This window comes from Mandrillus leucophaeus, unplaced genomic scaffold (genome assembly GCF_000951045.1).
Source record: "Mandrillus leucophaeus isolate KB7577 unplaced genomic scaffold, Mleu.le_1.0 Scaffold241, whole genome shotgun sequence".
In the NCBI taxonomy this organism is placed as follows: domain Eukaryota; kingdom Metazoa; phylum Chordata; class Mammalia; order Primates; family Cercopithecidae; genus Mandrillus; species Mandrillus leucophaeus.
The window spans coordinates 1,753,147-1,772,024 of NW_012102488.1; positions in this window are offsets into that span (position 1 = coordinate 1,753,147).

An 18,878-nucleotide genomic window follows, 5' to 3' on the forward strand; every position below is an offset into this window, starting at 1 on the left:
TCTCCTGACCTCGTGATCCGCCCGTCTCGGCCTCCCAAAGTGCTGGGATTACAGGCTTGAGCCACCGCGCCCGGCCTAAAAATTTTTCTGTAGGAACAGGGTCTTACTATGTTGCCCAGACTAGTTTAGAAGTCCTGGGCTCAAGCAATCCTCCCACCTTGGCCTTCCGAAGTGCTGGGATTACAGGAGTGAGTCACCACACCTGGCTTGCATATGTCTTTTTGTGACTGGATTATTTCACTTAGCATAATGTCTTCAAGTTCTTTCATGTTGTAGCATGTAACAGGATTTCTTTCCTTTTTAAAGCTAAATATCCTACTGTATGTATATACCTCATTTTGTTTATCCATTCATCTGATGATGGACATCTTGGGTACCTTCCACCTCTTGGCTATTATAAATAGTGTTGTTATGAACATGGGTGTGTACATATGTCTTTGAGAATTTACTTTCAATGCTTTTGAAAACTTACTCAGCAGTGGCATTGCTGGATCATATGATAGTTCTATTTTTACCTTTTTGAAAAAATACCATACTGTTTTCCATAGCAGCTGCACCATTTTATATTCCCATCAACAACAATGCACAAAGGTTCCAATTTATCCACATCCTTCCCAACACTTGTTTTCTGTTTTGTTTTCTTTTTCCTTTTTCGATAACAGCTATCCTAATAGATGTAAAGTGGTATCTCATTGTGGTTTGATTTGAATTTCCCTAATGATTAATGATGTTGAGCACATTTCATATGCTCATGACTATTTGTATCTTTGGAGAAATGCCTTTGATCATTTTTTAATTGAATTGTTTGGTTTTTTTGTAGTTGTGAGTTATAGGAGATTTTTTTATATTCTGGATATCAATCCCTAATCAGATATGTGATTTGCAAATATTTTCTCCCATTCTTCACAGGTTGTCTTTTCACTCTGTTAATAGTGTCCTTTGATGCACAAAAGTTTTTAATTTTAGTAAAGTCCAACTTACAACAGTCTTACTCTCTTGCCTAGGCTGGAGAGGAGTGGCACAATCTTGGCTTACTGCAACCTCTACCTCCTGAGTTCAATGATTCTCATGCCTCAGCCTCCCAAGTAGCTGGGGTTACAGGCACACGCCACCATGCCCGGCTAATTTTTCTATTTTTAGTAGAGATGGGATTTCACTACGTTGACCAGGCTGGTCACGAACTCCTGACCTCAAGTGATCTGCCAGCCTTGGCCTCCCAAAGCTGGGATTACAGGTGTGAGCAACCGTGCCAGCCTTATCTATTTTTTCTTTTGTTACCTGTGCATTTGGTGTTATATCTAAGAAATCACTACAAATTCAATGTCATGAGGATTTTCTCCTAAGAGTTTTAGTTTTAGCTTTTATGTTTAGGTCTTTGATCAATGTTGGGTTAGTTTTCTGTATGTGGTATAAGGTAAGACTCCAATTTCATTTTTTTTTTTCATATGGAAATACAGTTTTCCCAACACGGTTCATTGAAAAGACTGTCCTTTCCTCTCTCGCCATCCTTGTTGAAAATCATTTGACTATACATGCAAGGATTTAGTTCTTGGCTGTCCGTTTTTTAGGGGTTTTTTTTGTTTTTTTTTTTGAGACAGAGTTTCGCTCTGTCGCCCAGGCTAAAGTGCAGTGGCGCGATCTCTGCTCACTGCAAGCTCCGCCTCCCGGGTTCACGCCCTTCTCCTGCCTCAGCCTCCCAAGTAGTTAGGACTACAGGCACCTGCCACCGTGCCCGGCTAATTTTTCATATTTTTAGTAGAGATGGGGTTTCGTCGTGTTAGTCAGGATGGTCTCAATCTCCTGACCTCGTGATCCACCCGCCTTGGCCTCCCACAGTGCTGGAATTATAGGCGTGAGCCACCGCACCTGGCCGGCTGTCCATTTTATTCCACTGGTCTATACATCTGTCTTTATGCCAGTATCACACTATTTTGATAACCATAGTTTTTGTAGTAAGTTTTGAAATCAGGAAGTGAGAGACCTCCAACTCTGTTCTTCTTTTCAAGATTGTTTTGGCTATTTGCAGTTCCTTGAGATTCTACATAAATTTTAGGATAAATTTTCTATTTTTACAAAGAAGTCATTGGGATTTTGACAGGGATCTAATTGAATCTATACATTGCTTCGGGTAGTATTGGCATCTTAACAACATGTGTCTTCCAACCCATGAACATGGACTGTTTCCATTTACTTATGTCTTAATTTCTTTCAGCAGTGTTTTGTACTTTTCAGTGTTCAGGTCTTCCACTTTCTTGATTAATTTATTCATATGTGTTTTATTCTTTTTGACAGAATTTTCTTCATTTCAAATCCATTTTTGGATTATTCATTGTTAACGATTAGTAATACAACTGATTTTTGTGTGTTGATTTGTATCCAGAAACTTCACTGAATTGTTTTAATTCGAACATGTTTTATGAAATCTTTAGGGTTTTCTACATATAAGATCATGTCATCCGCAAACAGAGATAATTTTACTTCTTCCTTTCTAGTTTGGATACATTTTTTTCTTTGTCTAATTGCTCTGGCTAGGACTTCCAATACTATGGTGAATATAAGTGGTAAGAGCAGGCATCCTTGACTTGTCCCTGGATCTTAGAGAAAAACCTTAAAGTTTTCCACCATTGATTAAGATGTTAGTTGTGGCTTTCCATATATGGCCTACATTATGTTGAGGTAGTTTTCTTCTACTCTTAGTTTGCTGAGTGGTTTTTTTTTTTTTTTTTTTTTAATCGTGAAAGGGTGTTAAATCTTGAACAAGGCTTTTTCTGCATCTATTGAGACAGATTGTGTATTTTTTCACCCTTCATTCAACTGGATAGCTTTGTAAGGCATATCTCATTCATTCAGAAACAAAATGAATACCCCTGTTTTACATAGAGTTTCTCTTAATTTTTGTAACAAAACATTTAAAACAGAATTTAGTGACACAAGCTCTTTGAGTTTTATGAAAGACCAGAGGTTTCGAAAGGATAAAAAGGAGATATTGAGTAGAAGGCAGCTTTTAAAAGGAGAACATTGCACAACTAGCTCAGACTGGGAATCACATCAGATAAAACCTACCAAAAAGGATCAAGGCAAACCAACACTTCATTTGATATCACTGCAGCATACATCAATATACAACCCAGAATTGGTATACTGTTTATATAATACCCATTGATCAATAGCACAGTAGGGAAGTTAGAGTTAACAACAATTTACTGTATATTTCAAAATAGATAATTTTTTTTTGTATTCTCAACGCACACAAAAAGATAAATGTTTGAGGTGACGGATATCCCAATTACCCTGATTTGATCATTACACATTGTATACAGGTATTAAAGTATTACATGTACCCCCAAAATATGTACAACTATTACATATCAATAGGTAATTTTTAAAAAATCAAACTCATTTAAAGCCTGCATATACATATTAATTATAGCACATAGCAATGGCAAAGGTCTATCATGGTCAAAAAGAACACAACTGAATAAATTAATATCTGGGGAAATGAAATGGAAAGGAAATTAAGTAGTATTCATTCAAAATTGCCTGCCCCTTTCCATAGAGTTAATTGAAGGCACAACAACTATGCCATAAACCAAAGTTCCAACCAAGAGTCAAAGCTATATTTTATAGAATTGTCACTTTCCTCACCAATACCAATAAATAAGTTATTAAATCTACCCCTTTGGCATAATAAAGTCATTTCAATAGAACTAAGAGTGCCACAGTTTCAATGTCATCTCTTCTGAAAATAAATGTTGCTGTCTTGACTCAGAATTCAAATTTCAGCAGCAGGTCATTATTTTGTTCTATTCTGTTGACATATTTTAACTCATTTTGTAAACCTAGAATTTGTTCCTGTTCTATAATCCCAGAAAGAAAAATGTTCATGAGAAGGCAATTTCATTTTGCTAGGTTGACAGTGATAGTCCCTTGGGGGAGAGGCCAACTCAAGCAGGACTGAAGAGGCTGTTAGAAGCCAATTTTCCTACCTGCTAATTGCTTTTATGACTAAGATGTATGGCCTCAGACACCCACCCAGCAAGCAGAAGATAGACGGAAACGGTCACATCTCAAGAGGTTTTTCCTTTCTTCTAAAAGAATTCAACTAGGAGACAAAACAGCGAAGAAACAGAAAAATGTCAAAAATATTAATTGCAAAAACATTAATTGTATCTTCCTGACTACCAAAAGGAAAAATGAAAAATAATGAAAAGACATTTATACGAATAGCCAGTAGAAAAAATATTCATTCATTGGTCACTCAGTAAATATTTACTGAAATGCCTATTATGGCAGACACTACTGTAGGTGCTGGAGATACAACAGTAAACTAGACACAATGTCCCTTTGTCCCCATCAGAGGAGATTAATGAGAAATAACAGCTACCAATTAGTGATCTGGTACTAAGAGGAAAACAAAATGCAGCCATGTAATAAAGTGAGTTGGGAAGCACTAATTTACAGTGAGTTGTCAAGGAAACCTCTTTGAAGAGTGGACATTTAAGCTGAGACTTAAATGACAAGAAGGATCCAGTAAACCACCAGTCTGAGGGAAGACCATTCCTTGCAGAGAGACAAGGAGTAGAAGATTTGGAAATTGGAATAAACTTGGCACATTCATAGAAGACAAAAGAAGGCCATTGTAGCTGGAGTTTTGTGAACAACATTAACAATGGCAGCAGATAAGATCTCTTCAAAGTGCCACAGCCATTTCAAAATTATCTACTAAGAAGATAAAAATAAAACTATGACCCATGAACTATTCGTGGAAATTCACTTTTGGACTAGTAATGACCACTAGGAAACTTTCAACAGAAAAAAGATAAGCATGAGTTGAGAAATGCCATAGAGGAAGAGGTTTCTGAATCAGGGAGAATCAGCATCAGAGTACTGGCTGAATCAGTGCTGTCAGGAACCCCAAAAGCAATATTGTTCTAGATAAGATCAACATCTAGGGCTGGCACGCCTGGACAAGGGGATATCTGAGGCTTATAATAGGAACTGTTAAAGCACAGCACTCATAAATGAACTCCAACCACAAAGGAATGTTTCTGGACATATTTGTTCTAATCCTTGTTTGACCTACACATTTGAGATAGCCCACAGACTTTTAAAAAATTTTTAATGTAAATAACAAACAAAACAACATAAAACAACACCCTCCTAAAACAGAAATTTTTAGAAATTACAGAAAATTTTTCCATGTTTAAAACTCTTCCTAGGTTACAAAATAAATTAGGAGTTTTTTTAAAAGAAAAAAATTTAGTGAGTATATGGATCATCTGTTTTCCTTCTATAGCAAACACAAAACAGTGTTTAAGTTCAAACGCATATATAACATTAAACAATGCTACATTTAAAAATAAAACATACCTACTAAAAAAGAAGTAGCTCACCTTAATTGAAGGATAAACTTTATTTTTAAGCACTGAATGATTCCCAAACATACTGTGTATGTTGCATAATGCTAACATTTTGTCATAGTGCTATAATGTTAAAATTCCCAAGCCATGCACGTGGCTATCAAATATATGCACTTTTCTACAAAAACATTTTGGTCAGACATTATTCATCTAGAGAAAAAAAGAAACAAAAAGCAATGGAGATCAAAAACTTGCTCTACATGAGGTATATGGCAACGGCAACCTGTCTTCACCTAAGCCACGTGCTAAAAAAAAAAAAAAAAAAAAAGACTGGGGTCAGAGACCTGTACTGGAATCCCACCTCTCACACTAATTAGCATACACCATCCTTGAGCCTCAATTTTCCTCATCAGTAAAATGAGTCCCATGCCACCTACTCTTACAAGATTGATAGGGATATTAAATAAAATAAAACAGGTTAAGTTTAAAGGAATCCAGTCTTATTAATTGGTAATTACACTATAAGCAAGGGAAATGTCTTTAAAAAACAGTTGATTTTTTAAAAAGAAAAAATTATAAATAATAGGTTGTAAGAGCTAAACACAATGTAAACAATACTCAAGTTGAATATACAGGCAAACTCCTTTATTTTACCTATGAAGAAATAAAAGCTTGGCAAGCTTCAGTGACCAGCCCAGAGTTGAAAAAGCAGGCAGAAAAAAGGCTAAAATCTTGCTTAATTCCTAAATGTGGTATATATTTTATAGAGCACTTTCATATATAAGATCCAATTGATGTCTATGATAAAACAGTTAATACGACTCATGAGAAAACCCAAGGCACCAAAGTCAGCCAGCTACTTAGTGATAGAACTGTGACTAAAACCTGGTGATGAATACTGTCTCTCTCTGTTTTTTGGTAGGGGGAGGAAGTGGGTAGAGTTGGGGTCTAACTGTGTTGCTCAGGCTGGTCTTGAACTCCCGGGCCCAAGCAATCCTCTTACCTTGGCCTCATAAAGTGCTGGGATTATAGGCATGATTTACCATGTATGGCCTATGTCTCTTAAAAATTAAGATTTAAAGCCTTTCTTACTTATAATTTAACTGATACAAAAAAATGCCTTAGCAAGCAATCACTATTTTATTCAGTCAATAATTTTTTTTTTTTCCTGAGGCAGCGGCACCATCTCGGCTCACTGCAAGCTCTCCCTCCCGGGTTCAAGCCACACTCCTGCCTCAGCCTCCCAAGTAGCTGGGACTACAAGCACCCGCCATCTTGCCCAGCTAATTTTTTGTATTTTTAGTAGAGACGGGGTTTCACCATGTTACCCAGGATGGTCTCGATCTCCTGACCTCGTGATCCACCCGCCTTTGCCTCCCAAAGTGCTGGGATTACAGGCGTGAGCCACCACGCCCGGCCTCAGTCAATAATTGTTTTTTAGGGTCACACTACAAAGACGTAAATGTTTCCATGTTGTATTTAAGAGACTCGATCAGCTTAACATAAAAATGTTCATAATAGGAGCAAATTAAATTTTCAAAGATACATTTTTAGACCTATTTCCCAAAGCTCAATTCATATCAGCTTAATACAATGTAGCAAGACTTACTTTTATTCTGTTTGTTCATAGATTATTTAAACCAGATAGTTGGGTTAGTGAGTCACTGAGTACATGCTTAAGTATCATACTGAATCCATGTTTCTATCACTGATGATTCTAATATTCACATACTTTACAATTACTTAATCCTTTACATTGTCCTTTCTTCACGTAGGATTTTCAAGTTAACCCTTCTATAAGTAGGTCAATGGTTCTTAGACTTAAGTTGAGATGATTCACTTTCACAAATAATTATGTTACAAATACTGCATTGTTTTGCAGCTTAGGGGACAGCCAGGCTGGAAAACTAATTAAAAGGAAAGGATTCAAGTGGAGAGGAGCCAACTGAACAATATAGCATCTAAAAAACAAACACATTTACAATACATGTTTCTGAGTGTCACTAAGAAAATACACATCTGTTCGATATTCCAAATTTTGCCTTTAAAAAGGATCAAGCATTGTAGGAAGATTTCTAGGTTTAACAAGAAGACATGGAACAGCAATGTAGGAAGTGAGGGCTCAGTCACCATGATAGTTTTCAGATCATTTGTGCAAACATAATAAGAGCATACCCCCAAATAGGCCTCTGTTCAAAGCCACTTCGAAAGATGTGAAAATGCATGCACAAAATTAATATCTGAGTTTTGCAACTACTAACTGGCAACACTGTTGTTGGGTAGGTGAGAACACAAAAGAACAATAAATCAATACACAAATTAACAGTAACCACTCACACTAATTTCATATGAATTAGAAGAATCAATATATAATTTGGGTGGTAATCCAGCACTCTTGAAATAGTCATGGCCAGACAGTATCATCAAATTAACTACTTAGCTCAGTTCACAAGACTTCACTTGTGCTCAGCAAGGACTATCACTGAATAGGGAACAGCCTGAATGTAGCAAGCTTTCCACTGAATTAAGATAGTATATATACCTTAAGGTATGTTGCTTGTCTGTCTTCTGAGAATTTTTTAAGCTACATTTGAAAAAAAAAGGTAATACAATTGTGAGTCTCCTTAGTGTTAAATTTATAATGTATTCTTTAGATAGACAAAATAGTAAGTGTATGTGTGTTAGAGATTCAAGTAAAAAAAAAAAAAAACCAAGGCCCAGCTTGTGACAAATCATCACTACAGACTCCCCTACAGCTCAGTTCCCTACAGCTTCCTCAGCTATAGCTCTACAAAAGCCACAGAAATCAGAATGATCATGCTAAAGCATCTTATGGATTAATAAAGACAGATCAATTCTGTATAACCTATTTTGTTTTTTATTCAAATTATCTAAAATTGATAATTTGTAATTGACTGTTAAGAAACATAATTCCTGGAACACTCCATTTCTCAATCACCTTGGATACGCAGGCATTTGCAAACATGGCCCTCTATTTAGAGCAATTCACATGTAAAGCACTCCATTAATTACACTCTTCATTCAATACACATCTATTAAGCACTATTGTGTACTAGGCACTATTGGTATTAGAGAAATACCATGCTGAATCAAATTAGCCCCTGCCTTCAGAGGCAGAAGGCTTTGCTTACAGACATGCAAACATTACATGAGACAAGTGCCATAACAAGATGTATACAAACCACTATGGAAATACACAAAGGGAAGGACTTAATTCTTCCTGGGGAGGTGAAGAAGAAAGGCTTGTCAGATTACTTAATATTTAACTGAGTGTTAAAGGGTCAGTATGAGTTTGTTAGGTAGACATACTAGAGGTTGTTCATGAGAGAGGATGTGACAGACCCACAGCCTGTGCAAAGTTGGGAGGGCAGAAAAGAGTATTTGCTTGGAAAGACAACAGAGCTCGGTAAAAGGTAAGAATGACAAAGTAAGTATGATCAGAATGAGGCAGGAAAATACGGTCTGGAGGCAGGGAACATAAAGCCAATTCACACTTTAGCTATAACAGGAAATATCCTCTCCATACGGTATATGCCGTAAATGACTATATAACTTTACTTCATCCTCTTCATTTACATAGGGCATACTCCAAGAAAAGGGTATTTAAACTCATGGAAAACTCTGTAACAGGGCCTTTGAGCCCCTATGCTCAGGCCCACTCCCACACTGTGGTATGTACGTTCATTTTCAACAAATCCCTTCATTCCTTCCTTGCTTTGTTTGTGCGTTTTGTCCAATTCTTTGTTCAAGATGCCAAGAACCTATAGGGCACGAAGTTTCTTCAACAGGCCATGTTAAGACTTTATCTTGACGAAAATGTGGAGCACTGAAAGGTTTTGAACACAGGTGTGGTAACAGTTTGAGTTTTAGACAATTATTTCTGGGCATACAAGAAAAGGACAGACCAGAAAGAATAAAGTCTAAAGCTAATGAAGTCTGGTAGACCTATAATAATATTATTAAAATTAGCCAAGTGCGGTGGCTCATGCCTATAATACCAGCACTTTGGGAGGCCAAGGCAGGAGTATAGCTTGAGCCCAGGAGTTCAAGGCCAGCCTTGATGACATAGGAGACCCCATCTCTACAAAAAAATTAAATATTGGCCAGGCACGGTGATACATGCCTGTGGTTCCAGCTACTTGGGAGATTGAGGTGTGAGGACTGCTTGAGCCTGCAGTGAATTATGATCACCAGTGCACTACAGCCTCCAGCCTGGGTAACAGAGCAAACCCTATCTCAAAAAATTGTTAAAATCACTACTATCCTTAGATCAAGGCAATAGGACTTGGTCCTCCTAGCCATACCTCTCCCCCAAGAAGTGAGCAGAGTAGAGGGCCAAATCGAAGTGCCTTACTGGATCTATCTCCAGAAATCACTTTCTATCTACCTAATACCCCAGAACTCTGCTCAAATGGCCCTGAGTCCACTTCCAAGACAGGTCCTTGTTCAGATATGTGTACCACTTGGCCTGAAGGGGAGATGAGGGACAGCTGTTGAGAGGAAATGGAGGCTATGGAGAGAGCTTGGACATTTTGCCAAAATTTAAAAATATATACATTTTAAACAAAATATATATACTTTAGAAATATGTCATATTTTTAATATATATAATTATAAATTGAGAATTAGCAACTTCATAACATACTCATGAATAACTGAATATTTGTGCCTAGAAACTTAAGGTTGTTTATGATATAGAGTATTAACCTGAAATTTTAAAAAATTTAATGTTTCAAGAAGATTAGGAATAATTATTTCACATACAAAAAATATTTTCCCTGTAAGACAGACATACAAAAGTCAGGATCAACTTCTCAGAAAGTCAAAGCAATTTGAAGACAGATATGCCAAACAGGTGTTGATAACAACTTTGTTAAAAAATAATAATAATAATAAAGACATTTAGTGAAGGATCAATGTGTGGACTAATGGCAGATATTTGTTATACACAAATGAGCTAATGTATTGTACTGCTCTTCTCATTAGTACAGAGATGCATTACCCTCACATTAAATACTCAGTGAGTAAAACACTCTGGCAAGCATCTGTTGGCTAATGACAAAGAAAACCATGGACCCTCTGAGGCCAATTTCCATCCAGCTGCAAGCATGGAAGCAGCAAACACATGCACTGCTCTTCAATATCAACCCCAAATAACCATGAAAAAAACTCCTCAGCTATTTTGTGGCAAAGGCATTCCAAGTATCGATCGTATATGCTAAACAAGACACTTGGAAAAAGTTAACTCCCTAAATCCTGGCTGGCATTTAACTTGCTTGTTACCAACAGACTGTGGTAGAAGTGACATTGAGTGACTTCCAAAGTTATATCAAGAAAAGTCATGCAGGTTCTGGGACTAAGTTTGGGGTGGCTGCTACACAGCAATGTTGCCAGACAGAATTTGGTACGTGAAACTGGGGTGCTGACGTAACAAAACTCTAAAAGATGCAACGCTGGTTTCAAGACTGGGTAGTGGACTGAAGCTGGACCCAGGCTTGAAAAGCCTGGCAGAAACTATTTAAAAGGAATTAAAGGAGAGTTAAATGTTTTCAGAAAGACCTTGTTATAAAGTGGCAGAAAACTTAGCAAAACTGTTGCCTGTGGTAAGGTAAAAAACAGAAAATGCTGGTAATGAATTACTACTTCTAACTAAGGTAATTTCAAAGCAGAATGTCCAAACTGTCAACTGGTTTCTTTTATATGTATAATATAAGGTACAAAAAGAGATGACCTAAAGAAGAAAGTACTTTTCCAGCAGAATTTAGGGGGAATACAAAGAAGTCAGCAATTGCTGGGTCCAAAAATAAAACTATTTCTCATCCACAATGTCTCCCAGCAGAGAATGCTCAAAGTAAGAAAAGGTCTGAGGACAAAGATCAAACATAGGACACAGAAAAGAAAAATCTCATCTCAAGGTAGAGATAAAAGCCAAAGGTGTTACTGTGAAATCCTTTGTTATGTTTCTCTCCTGATTTCTTCTTCATGATCTTCTTCCCAGCTCCTTTTTCTGTACTTGTCCACTAAATCTAGATGTCCCTGAGGATTTTGTTCTCAATCCTGGGCAATTCCTTCTTCAATCACTCACTAAAATCTATTAACCTTAAAATCTCTTTCTGCCTTTCAAGCCTCCACCTCCCTCTAAGAACAGCAGACAGATCTGCACATCTCCACTCAACTATCTCAGAGAAACATCAAACTAAATGTTACAAAATCCTATCTTCCACTGCAAAAGTTCCTTCTATACCTGAATACACACTGGAAAGGAATGACTGGAAACAAATACTACCACACCCATTAAATTGCCCAACTTGAGAGTCATCTCTGATTTCTACACTTCCTTCTCCTCACCCAACACCAATATTTAATTAGTCACCAATTTCTATGGATTCCACCTGCTAAACCTTTTGGGCATCTCCCCTTCTTCAAGTGATCTCCTATCTGGACTACATATAGCTTTCTAAGTGGTCTCTCCGTTCCAAAATGTCTTTCATACTACTCTAGAAACCATCTTCTTAAAGTAAAATATTAGCCATGTTTATCTCCTGCTGAGAATCCTTCAAGAGCTCCCAATCAAAACCCTTTGATACAGCCTACAGGTAGGTACTTTGTGATCTGGCCTTTCCCTGCAAACTGTCCCCACATATCATTTATTCCAACCATGCCAAAAAACAGGACTTATATTCATGGTGGTTATATGAATACATACTTTTCTTTCTGCCTAGAAAGTGTTGTCTCTTGTTATGAATACTAAGTACATTTTTGTCTATTAATTTAACAGTTTAGAACACCTACTCTGTGGCAAATCTGGCAGGCACATGAAAATAAATGAGAAACACTACCTGCCTCTTCTCTGGAAGCACACTGCCTAGAAAGAAAGAAAATAAGTACAACACAGGGATTTATAACGGAAAGTAGCATGATGTAGTGGGCTGATTTCTTGCAGGTGGTGGAGAGATACGATAGACAGTAAGCAAAACAATGGAATAAATACAATACGATCTCCTGGATCAGCAAGTTTCCTTGATATAAGTAATTTAAAACATTTTAATACTATTATACATACTTACTATAAGTAAAATACAAATTTACATGAAAGATGCAACAAAAGACTTAAAAATTCATGGGCCATTTTGGGCAAGAATGACTGTTCAGATTAGAATTTAAAGTAAAATCACTAAGCAGAAGAGGAGCCACTTTAAGTCAGAGAGAGACTCTTTTATAATTGAGCAAGTCACACCACACTTCGGCCCCACCTATTCAAAAAGCCAACCCTAGTTCAGTTCAAGTTCAAGTTCAGTGAAGCAATACTGAAAAATCAACAAGATTCTGTAGGACCCTTTGCTGCAGCCAGCTCATACCTCTATACAGCCTCTATACAGGGCTACAGACTTGGCATGGAAGAAGGCTTACTGATGACCAAGGAGTCTTGAACTCATCCATTTTGGGGGGTCCAGATTAAAGTTGCCTGTAATTATGTAAATCAGGTCTAAGAAGGCTGAGAAAAAGTTTACCCTGATTCCAATTCCCACAGAATTGGAATTATAATAGAAAAACTGCTGTTCCCCTCCCAGAGTATCAGCCCTGGAAAGGTTACAGCCCTGGAAAAATGGAGGGAACTGAGAAAAACCCTTGGGTTGACTAGGACCCACTTGGAATTGATATGTGTGGAATGGTGGCTTAGGCCTGAGACAAGAGGCAGTCCAGCAAAGCTGTGGGATAACAAACGAGAAAAAGAACTACTAAAGTTCTGTTTTGCTTCTCTTGTATCCCAGCACCCATACGCACATGACCTGGCCCCAAATGTGCATTACTCAGTTATAAAAATTCAGAACAGTGGTTCCCTCTGGTGAGGGATAAGAATGTCAAGGAAGAAGTCTAAAGGAACTTGAGGGGTAATAAAATGTTTTGAATTTTTATAGGAGAGTAGCTACATGAGTATAAGCATTCATCAAATCTCACTGAACTGTATATTTAAGAGCTGAGTATTTTATCGTAAAATTGAAATTTATACCTCAACTTTTAAAAGTTTTTCTTAAAAGATCACAATAGATACTACTTTAGATCATTCAACTAGCAAAATTTAAAACTCTGAAAAAAACAAGTATTAGAGAGGCTGTAAAACAACAGGATCTCTTATACATCGATGGTAGGAGAATAAAATTGCATAAGCCCTTTGGAAATAAACTTTGTATTATATCTTTAAGTTTAACATTCATTGCCCTATGACCCAGCAATCACATTCATAGGTGTACACTCAACAGAATCTCTTGCACAAGTATAAGAGATTGACAAGAGTCATGGATAGTAATGTTTCTTGCAGCAATATTAAAAATTGCAAACACCTGAAAATAAGATTCTTATTCTTAATCCCAGGAATAAATTCAGCATGATCACTTTCAAATATTTAAGTTGTGTTTATGTTTCAACAATAACCCAGTTTTTATACATATTATAGTTTATTCAAGGTGTACATATACAGAAATCCAAAATTAAGGCACAGAATTAAGGCATTATAATGATTTTTGTATTTTTAAAAGATGGAATTTATTTATTCAACATGACTTTTACAGGAGTAAAGATAGAATTCATCTAAATGCTGGTTACATAAATTATACTATAACCACACACAAAATATCCTGTGGCTATAAACATGAATGAAGTAGATCTACATATATGGAAAAATCTCCAAGATACAGAAGTAAGTTTAAGCAGCAAAAAGTAGGCTGGGTCCAGTGGCTCATGCCTATAATCCCAGCACTTGGGAGGCTGAGGTGGAAGGATTACCTGAGCCCAGGAGTTCAAGACCAGCCTTGACAACGTAAGAAGACCCAGTCTCTAAATAAAAAACATACATTAGCAGTGCATAGTGGCACATGCCTGTGGTCCCAGTTATTTGGGAGGTGAAGTGGGAGGATCACATGAGACTAGCAGTGAGCTGTGATCATGCCACTGCACTTCAGCCTGGGAGACAGAGCAAGACACTGTTTTTGTTTTGTTTTGTTTTTTTAAATGAGACAAGTCTTACTCTGTTACCCAGGCTGGAATGCAGTGGCGCAATCTTGGCTCACTGCAACCTCCGCCTCCAGGGTGCAAACGATCTCGTGCCTCAGCCTCCCAAGTAGCTGAGACTACAGGCGTGTGCCACTATAACTGGCTAATTTTTGTATTTTTAGTAGAGATGGGGTTTCACCATGTTGGCCAAGGTTGGTCTCAAAAGCCTGACATCAAGTGATCTGCCCACCTCAACCTCCCAAAGTGCCGGAATTACAGGCATGAGCTAAGACCCTGTCTTAAAAAAAGAAGCAAAAAGTAGAACAGTAAATTCTCACAGATCAAAATAAACTCCATATATATTGATGCATACGTATGTTTGCAAAAATAATTTAAAAGTAAATAAACTGCTAATGTTAGTTTCTTCTGAAAATAAAGACAGAGGATCTAAGGTGAAAGACTTACTTTTGTACGTTTGCACTATCTATGAATCATTTTGTACTATCTAAATTTCTGACCACATACCTTTTCTATTTTTTCAAATTACATAGAAGGAGAGACAGAGGCCCTCAAAACCTTTTTCTATTTCTAGTAAGCAAACTCTTCCAAGACCCACAATAGTTATTCCAAACCTTTACCACTCCCCTCAAATCCCATATCTCAGTCCTGTTGTCCTTTCCCACAACATGGCCAAGCCAAGGACCTTGTCCTTGCTTCAGAGGAAACAAAAACTCCCTATATTTCCTAATTCACATCCACAAATTTGTCACTAGCTGCAGCCATGGACACCTCCTTCCCTCAGAAGAAAGAAGCCATCCAGGCAAATCTTGTGTTCTATCAAGTGTTCTACATGCAATCTGCCATTTCTGCAAGGAGCCTGTTCTATTATTCTCCTCTCTCCCTCTCTCCTTCCACAATTTTGCTCTTACCTGTTTCCTTGTTCCCCTACCTCTGTATATACGCATGTTCAAGCCTCTCCTATATTAAAAAGTACCCTATATCCCCCTCTATCTAGCACCCTAAACTCATTCTTTCTGTTCACACTTTAACTTCTTATGAGAGTAGTCTATACTCTTTGACAGTCTCTTCTTCATCTCCCATTTACTGCTCAACACACAGGAATCTATCCTCTGTCTCCACTGCTACTAAAAACAAAAAACCAATCTTATTAAGGTTACTAAAAGACCAAACCAAAAGTCATGCTGTAAACTTTATTTTACTTGATCTTTCTCTGTAGCATCTGACTCTAATGACCACTGCTACCCTTTTTGAAACACTCTAATCTCTTTGTTTCTGTGATATTTCTCTCTCCCGGCTCTCCACTGAGCATTGGGGGATTCAAAAACGAAAATGACAAAGTCCCTGAATTCAAGAAGCATAGTTTCTAAAATGAGAGAAACATCTACAAACAATCACAACATAGTGAAAAAGTACGAAGTGCGGTGATAGCTTAGCAATCAACTTTATATGGGGCAGCGGGAGAGCACTTTAGGAGGAGCAAACTAGCATGTACAAAGTAACATATAAATCAGTATGGTTTGTACAGAAATTTTAGTGGATAACGATTGAACACACAAGTTTTGAAATCAAACAATCTGTATCTATTCTATCTGAGGATAAAATAACAGTCTTTACCTCATAGGACTACCGTAAAGATTACATGAAATGCTAAATATAAAACACTTAGCATAAGGTCTGGCATATACAGAAAGATCTCAATAAGCATTATCTCAAACACTTTCTGACAAAAACATTCAACAAACTATGACTAAAAGAGAACTTCCTAAACCTGATAAAGGGCAGTGATGAAACACCCATAGTTAACATCTTACTTAATCCTGAAAAACTGAATGCTTTCGCCCTAAGATCAGACACGAGACAAGGGCTGGGCACAGTAGCTCACGTGTATAATCCCAGCACTTTGGGAGGCTGAGGCGGGAGGATCACTTGAGCCCAGGAGTTTGTGGCCAGCCTGAGCAACGTGGCGAAATCCCATCTCTTCAAAAAGAGTTTACTGTAGCACTAGTGACAATAGTCAAGATATGAAATCAACCTAGATGTCCAACAAAGGATGAATGGATAAAGAAAATGTGGAATATATAGACCAGAGAATGCTATTTAGTAACGGGGGGGGGGGGGAAAAGAAAGAAATCCTGTCATTTGCAGCAACATGGATGAGACTGGGACATTATGCTAAGTAAAATAAGCCAGAAATAAAAGTTAAATAAACACTTCATGTTCTCACTCATTGGTAGTGGAGACGCAGGGACAGAGAGATTTGTTAAAGGATAAAAAATTACCAATAGATAGGAGGAATAAGTTCTAGTGTTCTATACCACAGTAAGATGACTATAGTTAACAGGAATATGTAGTTTCAAATAGCTAGGAAGAAAATCTATAGTTAACAGTAATACATAGTTTCAAATAACTAGGAAGAAGATATTGAACGTTCTCAACATAAAGAAACGATAAATGTCTGAGATGATGGATATGTTAATAACCCTATCTGATCACTAACATATATGTACTAAAACATCACTATGTACCTATGAATATGTACAATTATTATTTGTCAATTAAAAACTAAAATTTTAAAAAAGAAAATGTTCAAATGGCCAATAAGCATACAAAAAGAAATGTTCATCATAACTCACTAGGGAAATACAAATCAAAACCACCATATACCACAGTGGCTATATTAAACAAAACAAAACAAACCCAGACAATAGCAAGTATTGGCAAGGATATGGAGAAATTAAAACCCTCATATACTGCTAGTAGGAATGTAAAAAGGTACAGTCTTTTTAGAAAATAGTTTGGCAGCTCCATAAAATGTTAAACACGGAGTTACTAAATGACCTAGCCATTCTACTGTTAGGTATACATCAAGAGACATGAAACCCTATGTCCACACAAAAACTTATACACAAATAAGTGTTCACAGCAGAATTTTCATAATAGCCAAAAAAGTGGAAACAATCCAAATGTCCAACAACTGATAAATAGATAAATGAAATATGGCATATAGATATTGTGGATGAAAAAAATAAAAAGTGAAAAACAAACTAACTTTTTTTTTTTTGAGATGGAGTCTCACCCTGCCTCCCAGTGGGAGGGCAAAAGTGCAATATCGGCTCACTGCAACCTCCGCCTCCTGGGTTCAAGAGACTCTCCTGCCTTAGCCTCCCAAGTAGCTGGGATTACAGGTGCTTACCACCACACCCAGTTAAATTTTGTAGTTTTAGTGGAGATGGGGTTTCACCATGTTGGCCAAGCTGGTCTCAAACTCCTGACCTCAGGTGATCCACCTGCCTCAGCCTCCCAGAGTGCTGGGATACAGGCGTGAGCCACCATGCCAGGTCACCTTTTTTAGCTTGATCATAAACAATTACAGACCATAAACAATCTTTACCTGGCAGGCTTCACAGGAGAAAACTGCCCTCCCCACACCAGATTTGATGCATACCCAGTGCATTGACACTTCTAAAGCAAGCTGCAATCAAGACTCAGGTATTTCTAAATGGCCATGCTCTTTACCATATCTACATTAGTAGCCCAGGTACCTTCATTCAGAAGTCTCTGTGGCCTTTAACTGTGGCCTTTCCTTAGGCAACTCTGGAGAGGCCTCCTCAACAGAGGGAAAACACTAAAAACACTTTCCTCTCACTCTGACTCAGTATCTTCCTCCACTCCTAGCCTTTGCACCTTTTCCTCCAATCCACCCTAGATGTATAAAACAGCAGGAATCTTTTGCTGGGGGCTCCGTCAGCATTGAGAAAACCCCCACCTCTGTGTTGATCCACTTGACAGAAGGCAGCCTGCACTTTCTCAAGTTTAACTTCTTGCTTATCCTAATTCAGTAAGTGATTAAAGTAGCTCAGCTCTGTGTCCCCAGCTAAGCTCCTGACACTATGGAATATTATTCAGCCATAAAAAGGAATCAAGGTTCATCCATGCTTCAACATGGATGAAGCTTAAAAACCTTATGCTAAATGAAAGAAATTAGTCACAGAAGACAATATATTGTGCAACTCCATTTACATAAAATGTCCACAATGGGCAGAAAATAAATTAACAGCTGAGGGGAGGTTGGAATGAGTAGAGACTGCTAATGAGTACTTTTAAGAGTGATGAAAGGCAAAGCAGGTGGCTCACGCCTATAATCCCAGTTCTTTGGGAGGCCCAGGTGGAAGGATCACTTGAGGTTAGGAGGTTGAGACCAGCCTGGACAACATGGTCAAACTCTGTCTCCATTAAAAATACAAAAATTAGGTAACAGTCCCTGTCTGACAGCTTTGAAGAGAGCAGTGGTTCTCCCAGAACGGAGGTTGAGATCTGAGAATAGACAGACTGCCTGCTCAAGTGGGTCCCTGACCCCTGAGTAGCCTAACTGGGAGACATCCCCCACTAGGTGCAGACCAACACATCACACCTCACACAGCTGGGTACACCCTGAGACGAAGCTTCCAGAGCAAGAATCAGACAGCAACACTCGCTGTTCAGCAA